At 48.7% G+C, this 13019-nt stretch overlaps 1 protein-coding gene across 1 annotated transcript in view; it reads right to left on the bottom strand.

Moving 5' to 3' along the window:
* raly (RALY heterogeneous nuclear ribonucleoprotein) overlaps positions 1 to 13019 on the bottom strand; it is a 47492-nt gene that overhangs the window by 20873 nt on the left and 13600 nt on the right. The gene's annotated exons all lie outside the window — the stretch shown is intronic.

Genomic DNA, 13019 nt, shown 5'->3' with positions numbered 1-13019 from the left:
GATCATGAGGCCTGAGTCACATTACAACAGAGGCAACAGAGGAAAGTGAACGTGTCTCAGTGGAGCCGCGTCTGTACAAAGAGACAAGAATCATCATTCACACAGGTTTACACAGTTCTGAGGAGTCGATAAGAAAACCCTTGAAACAAGGAACATGTGACAATTTAAACTGTGTCTGATGCTTCGGAGCGTAATTAAAGGCCCCTGGGTCCGTGACCACAGCCTGCAGCGCACCACCTGCTGCTTCCATTCATAACCACGCATTCATCCAGCAGCTCAGATTCTTAATACAAACTCCAAACAGGGAGCGGAGCCTAACGAGAACATCAGCTCCCGTCAGATCTGTCGCCCGCTTCATGAAGGCTCCATCGCTGTGATCTGATGCATCGCGGCCGACTGAATCGCTGCCGCTTCATCACAGGACTCAAGTGGAAATTGATCTGAGCGAGATCAGAAAAGCCAGAAGGTTTTTTCTATCCTTTCCCGCTGCGCGCTGAACCCTTCCTTCTACATAACTAATGAACGCACGCTGAGAACACACAGCCAGGATGAAAAGACGGAGGAGGACGATGGGAGCGGTGGAAGGATGATGGAAGGACGATGGGAGCGATGGAAGGATGATGGGAGCGGTGGAAGGATGATGGGAGCGATGGAAGGACGATGGGAACGATGGAAGGACGATGGGAGCGATGGAAGGACGATGGAAGGACGATGGAAGGACGATGGAAGGACGATGGGAGCGATGGAAGGACGATGGGAGCGATGGAAGGACGATGGGAGCGGTGGAAGGACGATGGGAACGATGGAAGGACGATGGGAACGATGGAAGGACGATGGGAGCGGTGGAAGGATGATGGAAGGACGATGGGAGCGATGGAAGGACGATGGGAGCGATGGAAGGACGATGGGAGCGATGGAAGGATGATGGGAGCAGTGGAAGGACGATGGGAGCGGTGGAAGAGGGGCCGATGGAAGGCAGACACAACCTGAGGTGGAGCCTTTAGAGCGGTGCTGCGATGCTGAAGGACTCATCACTGCTTCCTCTTTACTTGGCATTTATAGGAATGTACAGTAGTGACTCATCTAAACTTGTCACACGGTGGTGGGAGTGAGGCCTGAGTGGTGAGTCAGCAGGAAACAGCTCAGGTTAATGTTTGTTATTTCGATTAGAAATGTGTCTGAGAGATTCTTTACCTCAGGAGGCTCCGAGAATTAGACACGCAGCTGTAGACTGTTACATATTTAATGCTCTGGGCACAGAGTTACTGTATAACTCCAAATAACAAGTCACCATATAGAGAATAATTCAAAAACATCGAATAATTTAAAAACATCGAATGGTTTAGAAGAAACAAAGCTAAACCCAGAGTGATGAAGGCGACACAGTAAACTCACACATGCACTGAACACTGGATGTATCAACCAGTCCAACCAGTCCAGTCCAACCAGTCCAGTCCAACCAGTTCAGTCCAACCACAGACACCCTGTGCTGTAGAGAATCCAAACCAAACTCATGTTTGTTTTACTGGACAAGCAGAAAAGTGATGACCAGTGAAAACCTACATATGAACAAAGGTCTGAGCTGCGTCTCTTCCACGTAATAAACAGACTCTCTTACGGCAGGTGCTGTTGGATGTTACGTCTCACGCGCACATGGAGGGAAACACACAAACACCACATTTCAGCAGAAATGTTGTTCGATCTCTAATTGGTTTGAAAGCGTCTGAGGCTCATTTTCCTCCTCATTAACATAAGACAGAGAAGTTGAGAGGCAGTAAAGAAGGAGGAAACGAGTGTTAGCGTTCGACACAGTGCACATAAAACAGGCTTTGGTAGAAACATCACACACACGCACGCACGCACGCACGCACGCACGCACACACGCACACACGCACACACGCACACACACACACACACACACACACACACACACACATACAGCTACAGTAGTTATGAAGACACACACACACACACACACACACACACACACACACACACACACACACACACACACACACACACACATGCAACGGGGCCGAGCTGTAAATAAAGCAAAGCTGACGTTATTATGAAGCAGCGTTCAAACTCTGGTTCTGATTGGATTCTAGTCCTTAACGACCCAAAGCCGCCGGCTTCAGGCTTCAGGCTCGTCCTCTGCTCCTGTGTGAGAAGTAGAAAAGGTAAAAAAGCCCAGCTCTGAAGCAGAGAAATGAACCTGTGCTTGTTGGCAATAAAATAATTATATGAAATCAAGAAATGCTGTTAACTTGATTTATTTATAATTTAATAGCAACACGAGGAAATAGAATTTTAAAGTGTCAAATGTATTTGTCTAATATTTTCTGTTACTGTCTAATTAAAATGCAAATGTAATCATTAGGTTTATAATAGATTTTCTTTAACGGCACCATTTATTTAGGTAATTACACTACAGAGGTTTGTCCTCATTCATTGCGCTCAGATATTAATTGTTTCTCTGAGGACGGCGGACCTTCAGACCTGCTCCGTCCAGAACCGGCTCTCCCTCCACAGACACTGATGCTACACAGGTTTCAAGGTCCAGTTCAGAGAAGCTCGACTCACATCCATTCACACGTTCACCTCCTGTCTCCTGCCTGAGAGGAGAACACGCAGCTGCAGCTGCAGCGTTCCTCAGTTCAAGGCTCCTTTAAGTGAAACTCTGCCTTTATCTGTGGACACTGACTTATTCGTTAACTGAAGGTTGCCGGTTCAATCCCACCGGCCCCAAACTACACCTACTGTATATGTGCATGGCAACAGGTCTGTTTGGGTCCCGAAGCTCTGAACCTCCCACAGCAGAGACTCTGAGCAGGTGACACCTTCTTGTATCATCTTCAATTCCCCCCCACAGCTGCAGACTTTAACCAATGCATTTATTCACTACACCTGCAAAAGCAGCACGTTAATGGATAGAATCAAACCCAGTGCTGATAGCTGAGGTGGTCTCACTACGTATCTACGATAAGAACAGTCTGTTTGTGTCTGAGCTTTCAGTCAGTTCTATTCTTATTTCCAGTAAGTTGCTGCGTTACATGTGCGACTTCGGTTGCTGTGGTTCTGCGTTCACGCTGCGCGACCGCGCGAGAGAAAACGCGGCCATGTGTTTGGCAGAGATAACGAACCAGGCCGGACAGAAAACATGAGGAGAGGCAGAGAGAAGCCGTGCTCGTGTGGAGCGACCTTGACGCAGGTACAGTAACATTATTATGAATGGATCAGATAAACGACGCTGCAGGTCGTTAGCCAGGACCAATTAATGAGCTTAATGTGAGAGTCCACCTCCGAACACAAAGCTCCGCCTGCAGCCGCATCTCTGCACGACTGGTTACAGATGTGTGAACACAGTCCTCAGTTTGGGAGCCGCTCACACCAGCTTCTTTCCCATTCCTGTGAGGCGTGATCGTGTGGTTTCTCTGGGTTAGTGTTCTTCAGCTGGTCTCATGCCCCCCTCCACACCCTCCAACCAGGCTCCAACCCCCCACAGGGGAAGCAGCACAGATAATAGACGGGTGGATGCCACACATTAACTGTAACACAGTGACACATGACGCCCCTTAAAGTCTTCTAAACCCTTATTTCATTCATGTTGCCCTAGACCACACACACACACACACACACACACACACACACACACACACACACACACACACACACACACACACACACACACACACACACACACACACACACACACACACACACACACACACACACACACACACACACACACACACACACACACGCACTGAAGAATGGTTCTTCAGGTACTGTAGCAGCTGGGGCAAAAGGATAAACTCAGGCAACACACAGACAACACACAGACACAACACGCACACAACACACACACAACACGCACACAACACACCCCCTCAGCTTCTTGGCTCGGTGCATAAGTGAGGAGTGGAGCTGGAGCCCGGGAGCGAGGCTGCAGGCTGAGCTGGCACACGCAGCACAAACACACTGCAGCGCTCGTCCCACGCGAGGCTGCAGAGGACACGCGTGCAGTAGAAACCAGGTGAAACCGTCACACAAAGTGACAGATGTGGGAAAACAAGCAGGTTCAGCGTGAACTTATCAATGACGGGTAAAGTTCAGATCGGTCGACAGGGACGAAACGGTTTAACTGCTGGAAACGGTTGCTATGGAAACAGCTTGTACAGTATCTGTTACACATCTCAAGGCCAGACTGTGATCCTAATGTAATATTCATAAGAGTCCTTGTCCACAGGAAGAGCTCTTATTAATTTAGTGTAATTCTTTTTTGACAAAGAAGCAACTTACTTGTGGGATCAGGGTTCATCTGCATCAGCTCAAAACTTTGCACGAATGAGGAGGAGAAAACGAAGGAAGCGTCACGTGTTTGGTGGAGATGAAGTCACTGCTAATGTGGCGCGGCCCATCGTTGGCTCCGTGCTGGTGCTCCGCTAGCTAGCGTTAGCTCCACAGGTAGCCTATAAATCACTGCCTCGCAGGCCAACAGGCAGTAATAGAGACGGATTGTCTCCCTTAGACCACATTAATGAACTGTTGTTCCTGGAACCTGGACAGAGCGATGGAGGATCGATACCGCATTGTTTTCTGCTCCGCAATCAGCACAGACCCCACATCAGTTCACCCTCAACCCGGGTACGCAATTAATAAGAGGGTCATTTACCTGATCAACCATTAATTAAAAAACGATTTTATGGATCCACAGAAATGAATGTTTCCACGTCCACACTGAGAAATAAGAGTCACTAAGTCACTAGGTTGTTGTGGAGGTTCCTGAATGTGAGGGTGGAGGTCTGACACACAACCACAGGAGGATGAGTCCAAACACCTCTGGGCTGTGGAAGACCCACAGTATCCACCTGTCATGGCCATTACACATAACACATAACACAGGCAAACTCAGTTTTTAAACCTTTTCCTAGAACCCATTACCTGTCCTTGGTTTAACCTGGTTCAGACGTTGGCCTTTACTGTAACATTTATTTTGTGTGTTCCTTTAAGTATCTTGTTTAGTGTCTGTCTGTGTCCTGCACTTTGGCCAACTATGTTGATTTTAAGGTGCTTTATAAATAAACTCTTCTTCAGCTGGGTCAGAGTGAAGTCAACGCAGCCAACAAGTGATCAACACCTACTTTAAGAAGCTGAAAACCCCTGAAGAGCGACAATGAACATATTCTGGCTTGTTTTTGTTTATTACATGTTCCTACGTTTTTTTTATTACTCATCTTTTTCCTTTTCCCTTCTTTTCTGCTCCTTTCATCACTTCCTTCCTCCTTTTTCCTCGTCATTATCATCATCCCTCCTCTTCCTCCCTGCTCTCTAACCCTCTATCACAACGTTTCCTTCCTTCCTCGTTTCCCAGATGATGAACGACTGGTTGCTCCACTCATCCATCTGCCGGGCAGCCTCATCTATCTAATGCCTGCCCACACACACACACACACACACGCACACACACGCACACACACACACACACACACACACACACACACACACACACACACACACACACACACACACACGCACACACACACACACACGCGCACACACGCGCACACGCACACACACACACACACACACACGCACACACACACACACACGCACACACACGGACACACACACACACACACGCACACACACACGGACACACACACACACACGCACACACACACACACGCACACACACACAGTGTCCACAGTGAGAAATATGAAGTGTAATTTGAGTGGGGCTGCACACAGACACACAAACATTCAGCCGCCCTCCCTCAGGGTGTGTCAGTACAGCTTCTGATTAAAGAGCTTGTGGAAAATCGATAGCTCCTCCATTCCAGCCGTAGCTCGCTCCACCTCTCGCTCTCTCACTTTCTGCCTTCTCCACATGTAGACCTGCCCTTTCCCTTCATCTCCACTTCCCTCCACTCATCCGTCCATCGCGCACTCAGCTTGAAATACAGAAAATAACGAGGTGTCGGACATAAAAGGAAAATTAGAAACACAGTAAAATACTGAACCTACACAAAGACATAAAGGTTCCACACGAATGAAAAGGTTTAATGAAAACTGAGTCAGACTGATAAAGTGAAGGACGTGTGTCGAGGGGCGTTTGTGGTCAGTAGCAGTCAGTGACCGGACGCCGGAGGATGAGACTCACGCTGAGACGCCGAAGGCTTCAGACGGGGAGGTTTTTAAATGATCAACATGAGATCACTGTGGTTATAGAGGATTCAAGTCGCGTTTATTTCTCATTCAAAAACCTTTGGGATGCGATTTCCGGTTTGTTGCATGAACACTGAGCGTGTGTCAGAAGGCAAACGTGTAGTAATGATTTTTAATGAGCAGCGTGAGTCAGTGTCACTGTGTGTGTGTGTGTGTGTGTGTGTGTGTGTGTGTGTGTGTGTGTGTGTGTGTGTGTGTGTGTGTGTGATGAAAGGCCTGCGTCCTGTTTGCTCCGACTCTGTGCTGAACTACATTTTCAGGGTCACGTCATTCGACCTCGGCTCCTGCAGCAACAACTATTTTCCTTTTTCACTGCAAGTGTAAGTGAAAAAGTCACAATGTGTTTGTATAATGTTCAAAAATTGACCTAAAACCTCAAATGCAACACACTGACTCCTAAAATGAGGCATGACTAACTGACGACTCTTCACATTTCTTCAGATTTTAAAACAAGGTGAGTTCTGTCCGGTGTCAAATTTAAAACTTAAATGTAGTTTCTAGTTTCTAGTAGAATCTAGTTTGCAGAAATGAACTTTTATTTAATTTGTGGAACGGTCTCTAAAAGCTCAGCAGCGACACTTGACTGGTGTGAGTCTGGGTCTGGGGGCGTCTTTAATTTATCCACCATGTTAAAAAACACACACACACACATATGATGACACGGCTGAGACATTAAAGCTGGTGAGTTCAGGAAGCAGCACGTTTCAGGAGATGATGATTTAACTCATCGTCTTCCATCTTCAAGAACATCTGACTGTCACACACACACACACACACACACACACACACGCACACACACACACACACAGGCTGAAACACACGCACACGCACACACACACACACACACACACACACACACACACACACACACCGTGCTCGTCTTGCGCGGGTCCTGACTGAAGCTTCCGTCGCACACAGCGTGAGGAGGACCCTCCCCCTCGCTGGACCTCAGCTCAGCTCCATGTAACTGGATCGTTCGTGGCAGCGCCGCTCCTCTGGCGCCTCCACCAATTCATTTGCAGTCCGCTCCAATCAAAGCAGCAGTGAGACGGAGGACGAGCGAGACTCTGATCGGCCGTTTCATATTCACATCAGTGCGGTTTCTCTCTAATCACTTTGTAATCTTCACTTTCCCTGCGCCGCGGTCGGGAGGAGGAGCTCGAGGATGCGCTCATCAGGACAAACAGCGCGGCCGCGACCTCCTGCTCTGTGCTGCTTCACCCTGGGCTCCTCCTGCTCATGCAGCCTCCATCTGCATTAGAACCTACACATGCGTGTGCTCAGCACTTGCTCATTCGTTCATTCGTTCATTCGTTCATTCATTCATTCATTCATTCATTCATTCATTCATTCATTCATTCATTCATTCATTCGTTCATTCAGGGACCCTCAGCGCGTGCGTTTAGCCGCGTTCTGGGCCCGTTTCCACAGACATCCAGCTGCTTCCTGTGTCACAGTCCTAAAGAACAGTCTGTATGTTGTGATCGTCCCAGTTTCTGCAGCACGAAGCGATCTTTTTCTCATAACGTGCATGTTCCACTCCCACTCTCTGGATCCACGACGTGGATCTCCGGCCATTTAGAAAGTTGAGCAGCGCTGGTGATAAATGTGGCCGATGTCATGAAGTGAGGAGCGGCTGCAGCAGCGTTTGTGAGCATGGAGCACCCTGACGCGGGCGGCGCCGGGCGGCGCTGCCACAGATCCAGCTCGGAGCCACACCGGCACGCTGCCTGGCTCCAGGGCACTACTGCTGCTCTGAGTCTGGGAGCCAACGCCAAAACGAAACACTCACTCGCCATTTTATTAAAGCGAAATGTGGATTTCATCATTTTTATTTTGAGACTCACTGTCTTTGTGTCAATTTAATTATAGCAGTAAAACAGAGGTTTAGCAAAGCTCAGCTCTGAATGATGTAAGAGCAACAACGCTGACGAAATAATGGCAATTATTTCCTAATTGAGCGGCTCCTTTGAATAACGACGTATTGCTTCTTTATCTTTATCTACAGGTCACAGACGGTGACATCACGTTTAAGGAACCGAAGCGGTGTTGGTTTTTCCGTTGGAGGACGTCTCGTTTGGACCCGTGAAGCCGACGTTCTGTCTGGAGGAGGAGCGGTCGGCGCCGGTCGGTCCAGTTCTCCGTCTCAGCCCGTCAGCAAACAGGAGCGCGGCGGCTGCAGATGGCGTTTCAGCTGATTGCCACTGCAGGCGCTGAACAATGCAGCGCACAGGATGCTAATGGGAAGCGTAGCCTGCGGATGCTCCCACTTCCTGGGCCGTGTGTGTAATTAATGGCCACTTTAACATTTGTTGTGACTTCCATTCCCCATGCAGCCCTTCAAACGTGTGTCTGGGCTTTTTATCAGCATTTCCTCAGGCAACGACTGTACGTCTACCAGCGTTTCTGTCCAGTGTGTGATTCATTCCTGAATCTCTCTCTCTCTCTCTCTCTCTCTCCCTTTCGCTCGCCCTCTCTCCAGTCCAATTACCTGTCACTTTATCTCCCTGCAGCCTGGGGCTCCATCGCTTGGAATCAACTTTGACTTCTGTGAGGACGAAGAACTTCATTTTTGTTCTGTTGTGGTGAATGTTTCTCAGCATCCAGTGCTGGAAACGCGCATCTTCTCAGTCCAGTACGAAGTTGAAACACTCTTTGTTCTCGTTCTACTCGGTTGCATTTCGGAGGCACCAGATTATTCTTTCAGCTGCGTGGTTTTGCATGAAGCTTCTGCTGGTGTCCTGGTCTTTCTTCTGTCTGGACGCCCACCCTGATCTTAGCGCTGTTGGAGCTTTCTTACATAAACTCTCAGATTTGGTCTGTTCAGTTTTTTCACTCCTGTTTCTCATCCAGCTTCTCGAACACAAAGCTTTAATGCTTTACTGTCAAATGTGCTGTTTAGGATCCAGCAGCAAACCCTGAACGCATCGCTCTACGCTGATCATATTGACCTTCAGTAAAGCATCGGTGGAGCTGTGGCCACGCTCCTCCTCCTCCAGGAGCCCACGGCGCCGCAGGAAGTGATCTGCATCTGTCACACGCGCACACGCAGCTGATTTATGCACAGACGACGGCGTCTCGTCTCTGCTGAGAGGCCGCGTATCAACGGCTGCGTCCCCGCGCCGTCAGCGCTCGCTTTAATGGGCGTTCAGCTACAAACTGGAAATAAAGACCAAATGAAGGGGAGCGCGTCAACGCGTGGATGAAGATCTACGGCGTTCATGCTTCTTTCTGTCCTTCCTCCTATGATTCCTCCTATGATTCCTTCTCTCCTTCCTCCTATGATTCCTCCTCTCCTTCCCCCTATGATTCCTTCTCTCCTTCCTCCTATGATTCCTCCTATGATTCCTTCTCTCCTTCCTCCTATGATTCCTCCTCTTCCTCCTTCTGTCCTTCCTCCTATGATTCCTCCTCTCCTTCCTTCTGTCCTTCCTCCTATGATTCCTCCTCTTCTTCCTCCTATGATTACTCCTCTCTTTCCTCCTATGATTCCTCCTCTCCTTCCTCCTATGATTCCTCCTCTTCCTCCTTCTGTCCTTCCTCCTATGATTCCTCCTCTCCTTCCTTCTGTCCTTCCTCCTATGATTCCTTCCTCCTATGATTCCTTCTCTCCTTCCTCCTATGATTCCTTTTCTCCTTCCTCCTATGATTCCTCCTCTCCTTCCCCCTTTGATCACTTTTCCTCCTATCCATCCTTTTGTCTTTCCCCCTTTTCACTCCCACTGTACCTCAGTATTTGGCTCAGACTCACGGATGCTCACCCACACAGCGGATGTGTTTAAACAGGATTAGCCCCAGTCAAGTGCCTAAATGAAGGCCTGACTAAGGACGTTAATGAAGCAGCTGGATGCGAAGTCGTGAACTCTGCACACACGGACCCAAAAACGGCCTATTTATGCCTGACTGTTCATACAAATATTATAAAGCCACTTTAAATGTCAACAAAATGTTTTCAGGTAAAGGTTTTTCTGTGTGAGCACTGAAGTGGTTTGAAAGGAGAAAAGAGCACAAAATGCGAGTAAAAGAGGACAAAACATTAAAGAAAGGGAGAAAGTGGTTTGAAAACAGTCAAAGGACAAGAAAAGGAGCAGAGAGGAGTAAACATGGAGGTTCTGTAAAAGAAAAAGATGAGAGGTTTGGTCAAAAGGCCTGACTGACAGGTGCTCATGGACATATGGCAGGCAGCAGGTAACCATGGCGACCAGTGATGAAACACACGCATTCTGTTGCATAAAGCACAACAGAAAGACGTAGAAAATAACGTGGAGTTTTTTAGTTTTTACTTGGTCTCATTTTTCTCCAGTGTAAAAACAATACAACAATTTGAACTGCAGAGAAACACAAATGTTTAAAAGCATGTCTTCAAGCTTTGTTTGGACGCGGAGAATCCGTCTTCCTACTGTAAATAACATTCCCGGAGGTTATGATTTGGGTTTCGGTGCTTGGCAGGATGTCGTTGAAGCAGCTCCGATGCGGAAGCGTTTCACCCAGCAGCAATAAAATGAGCACACAGATTCCTGAGGTTATTGATTGGTTCAGTGTGACACAACAGCAGCCACTCATTCTGCAGCGACGAGCTTTGTCTCCGCTCCTCTTACAGCAGCGCTCGCATCACACACCAGCTTCGTTTTCGCTCCAACCACAGCCTCGCTTCGGTCCATGCGACTCCATGCACCTACATGTACTCAGACGCTCAGGATGCTGGCGCCATTAGACCACATCAAAGTCTCACAGCACAAAACACAGAGCGTGTCCCACTCGACTCCTAAACAATCCTTCGACTAAAAGTAAATGCGTCGCCGACGAGCAGGCGAGTGCTCACGTTTTCCTCCTCAATCATCATTCATGTTATTTAATACTCAGAGGTTTGACCTGTCCACCACTTCGTAGACAGCCACGACTACGTGTCACCATGGCAACGGCTCAGCCTCACATTTATCAACACAATTGCAGCTGCAGGCTACAGCACATCCCAGAACAGTGTCCGTGAACTCCAGGGAAGAGAAAACTCCACACGCGGATGAACAGAAGCTCCTCACGAAGACACAAAGACAATCAGGAGGAACTCCTCTGTTGTGTAAATGCTGGATGGTCGGCTGGGCGGCGTCTGACGGCAGCCTGGTCAGCCGTGACCCAGTAGTGAGTGATGAACCCTCGCTAACTGTGCTCTGCTCAGATGGAGGACTCGGAGAAGGCTCCGGTGGCGGTTGGAGGACTAGCTGCAGTGCATTGTGGGACACGGCAGCTCATATCAGAGAGCAGAGAGGCTTATGGAACGGTCAATCATCCTGACACCTCTGCTATTATAGCTGCTGGCGCTGTGTGTGTGTGTGTGTGTGTGTGTGTGTGTGTGTGTGTACATCTGTGGGACAGATGTGCACTGTTTAATGTTTGTTCTCCTCCTCTTCTCTTTTTCTACTGGAGGACGAGTCAGACTGGACCACAACCGCAGCGCGTCAGAGGCCGACAGCTCCGTCTGACCAGGACATGGTCCAGGACACAGCGCCAGCAGGAACAGCAGCATGACGTCCCATGAGCCTCTCTGCTCCCAGCTCGTTAACGGTGCGTTAACGAGCTTCTTACTCCTCAGCACCATCGTTCACGTCTGGACCAGTGGGTTTCACAAGTCAACGGTGCTTTAAAGCGAATGAACCCATGAATGAACACGTCATCATGGGACCAGTTCAGACATTTCACCTCCAATCGTCCTTTGGGCTGTGGGTTTTTGGCTGCGCCTGAGCTGCCAGACACACACTGAGACATGCTGTTTGATCAATTCATTCTGCTTTAGTTCTTCTTCATAACAATGAGAAGGTGAAGCTGTCGACCTCCAACACACATCTCCACCGCTGATCCGGTCTTGAACCCAAACCGTTCACGCTCCCTGGTGCCGCCGCTAGCAGGCGTCTGAAGGCGTGTGGTCACGATTACTCCCAGAAACCTTGTTTACTTCACAGAGACAGCAGCAGAACGACAACAGCAGCACAACGACAACAGCAGCACAACGGCAGCAGCACAAACACAACAGCAGCAGAACGACAGCAGCACAAACACAACAGCAGCAGAACGACAGCAGCACAAACACAACAGCAGCAGAACGACAGCAGCACAAACACAACAGCAGCAGAACGACAACAGCAGAACGACAACAGCAGCACAACAACAACAGCAGCACAAAAACGACAGCAGCACAAACACAACAGCAGCACAACGACAACAGCAGAACGACAACAGCAGAACGACAAGAGCAGCACAACGACAGCAGCACAAACACAACAGTAGCACAAAAACAACAGCAGCACAAACACAACAGCAGAACGACAACAGCAGAACAAAGACAGCAGCAGAACGACAACAGCAGCACAACGACAACAGCAGCACAAACACAACAGCAGCAGAACGACAGCAGCACAAACACAACAGCAGCAGAACGACAACAGCAGAACGACAACAGCAGCACAACAACAACAGCAGCACAAAAACGACAGCAGCACAAACACAACAGCAGCACAACGACAACAGCAGAACGACAAGAGCAGCACAACGACAGCAGCACAAACACAACAGTAGCACAAAAACAACAGCAGCACAAACACAACAGCAGAACGACAACAGCAGAACAAAGACAGCAGCACAAACACAACAGCAGAACGACAACAGCAGCACAAACACAACAGCAGAACGACAGCAGCACAAACACAACAGCAGCAGAACGACAACAGCAGAACGACAACAGCAGCACAACAACAACAGCAGCACAAAAACGACAGCAGCACAAACACAACAGCAGC

Source organism: Betta splendens, chromosome 5, assembly GCF_900634795.4.
Source record: "Betta splendens chromosome 5, fBetSpl5.4, whole genome shotgun sequence".
NCBI lineage: Eukaryota > Metazoa > Chordata > Actinopteri > Anabantiformes > Osphronemidae > Betta > Betta splendens.
Note: the sequence above shows the minus strand (reverse complement) of the source record. Positions and strands in the feature narration are given on the sequence as shown.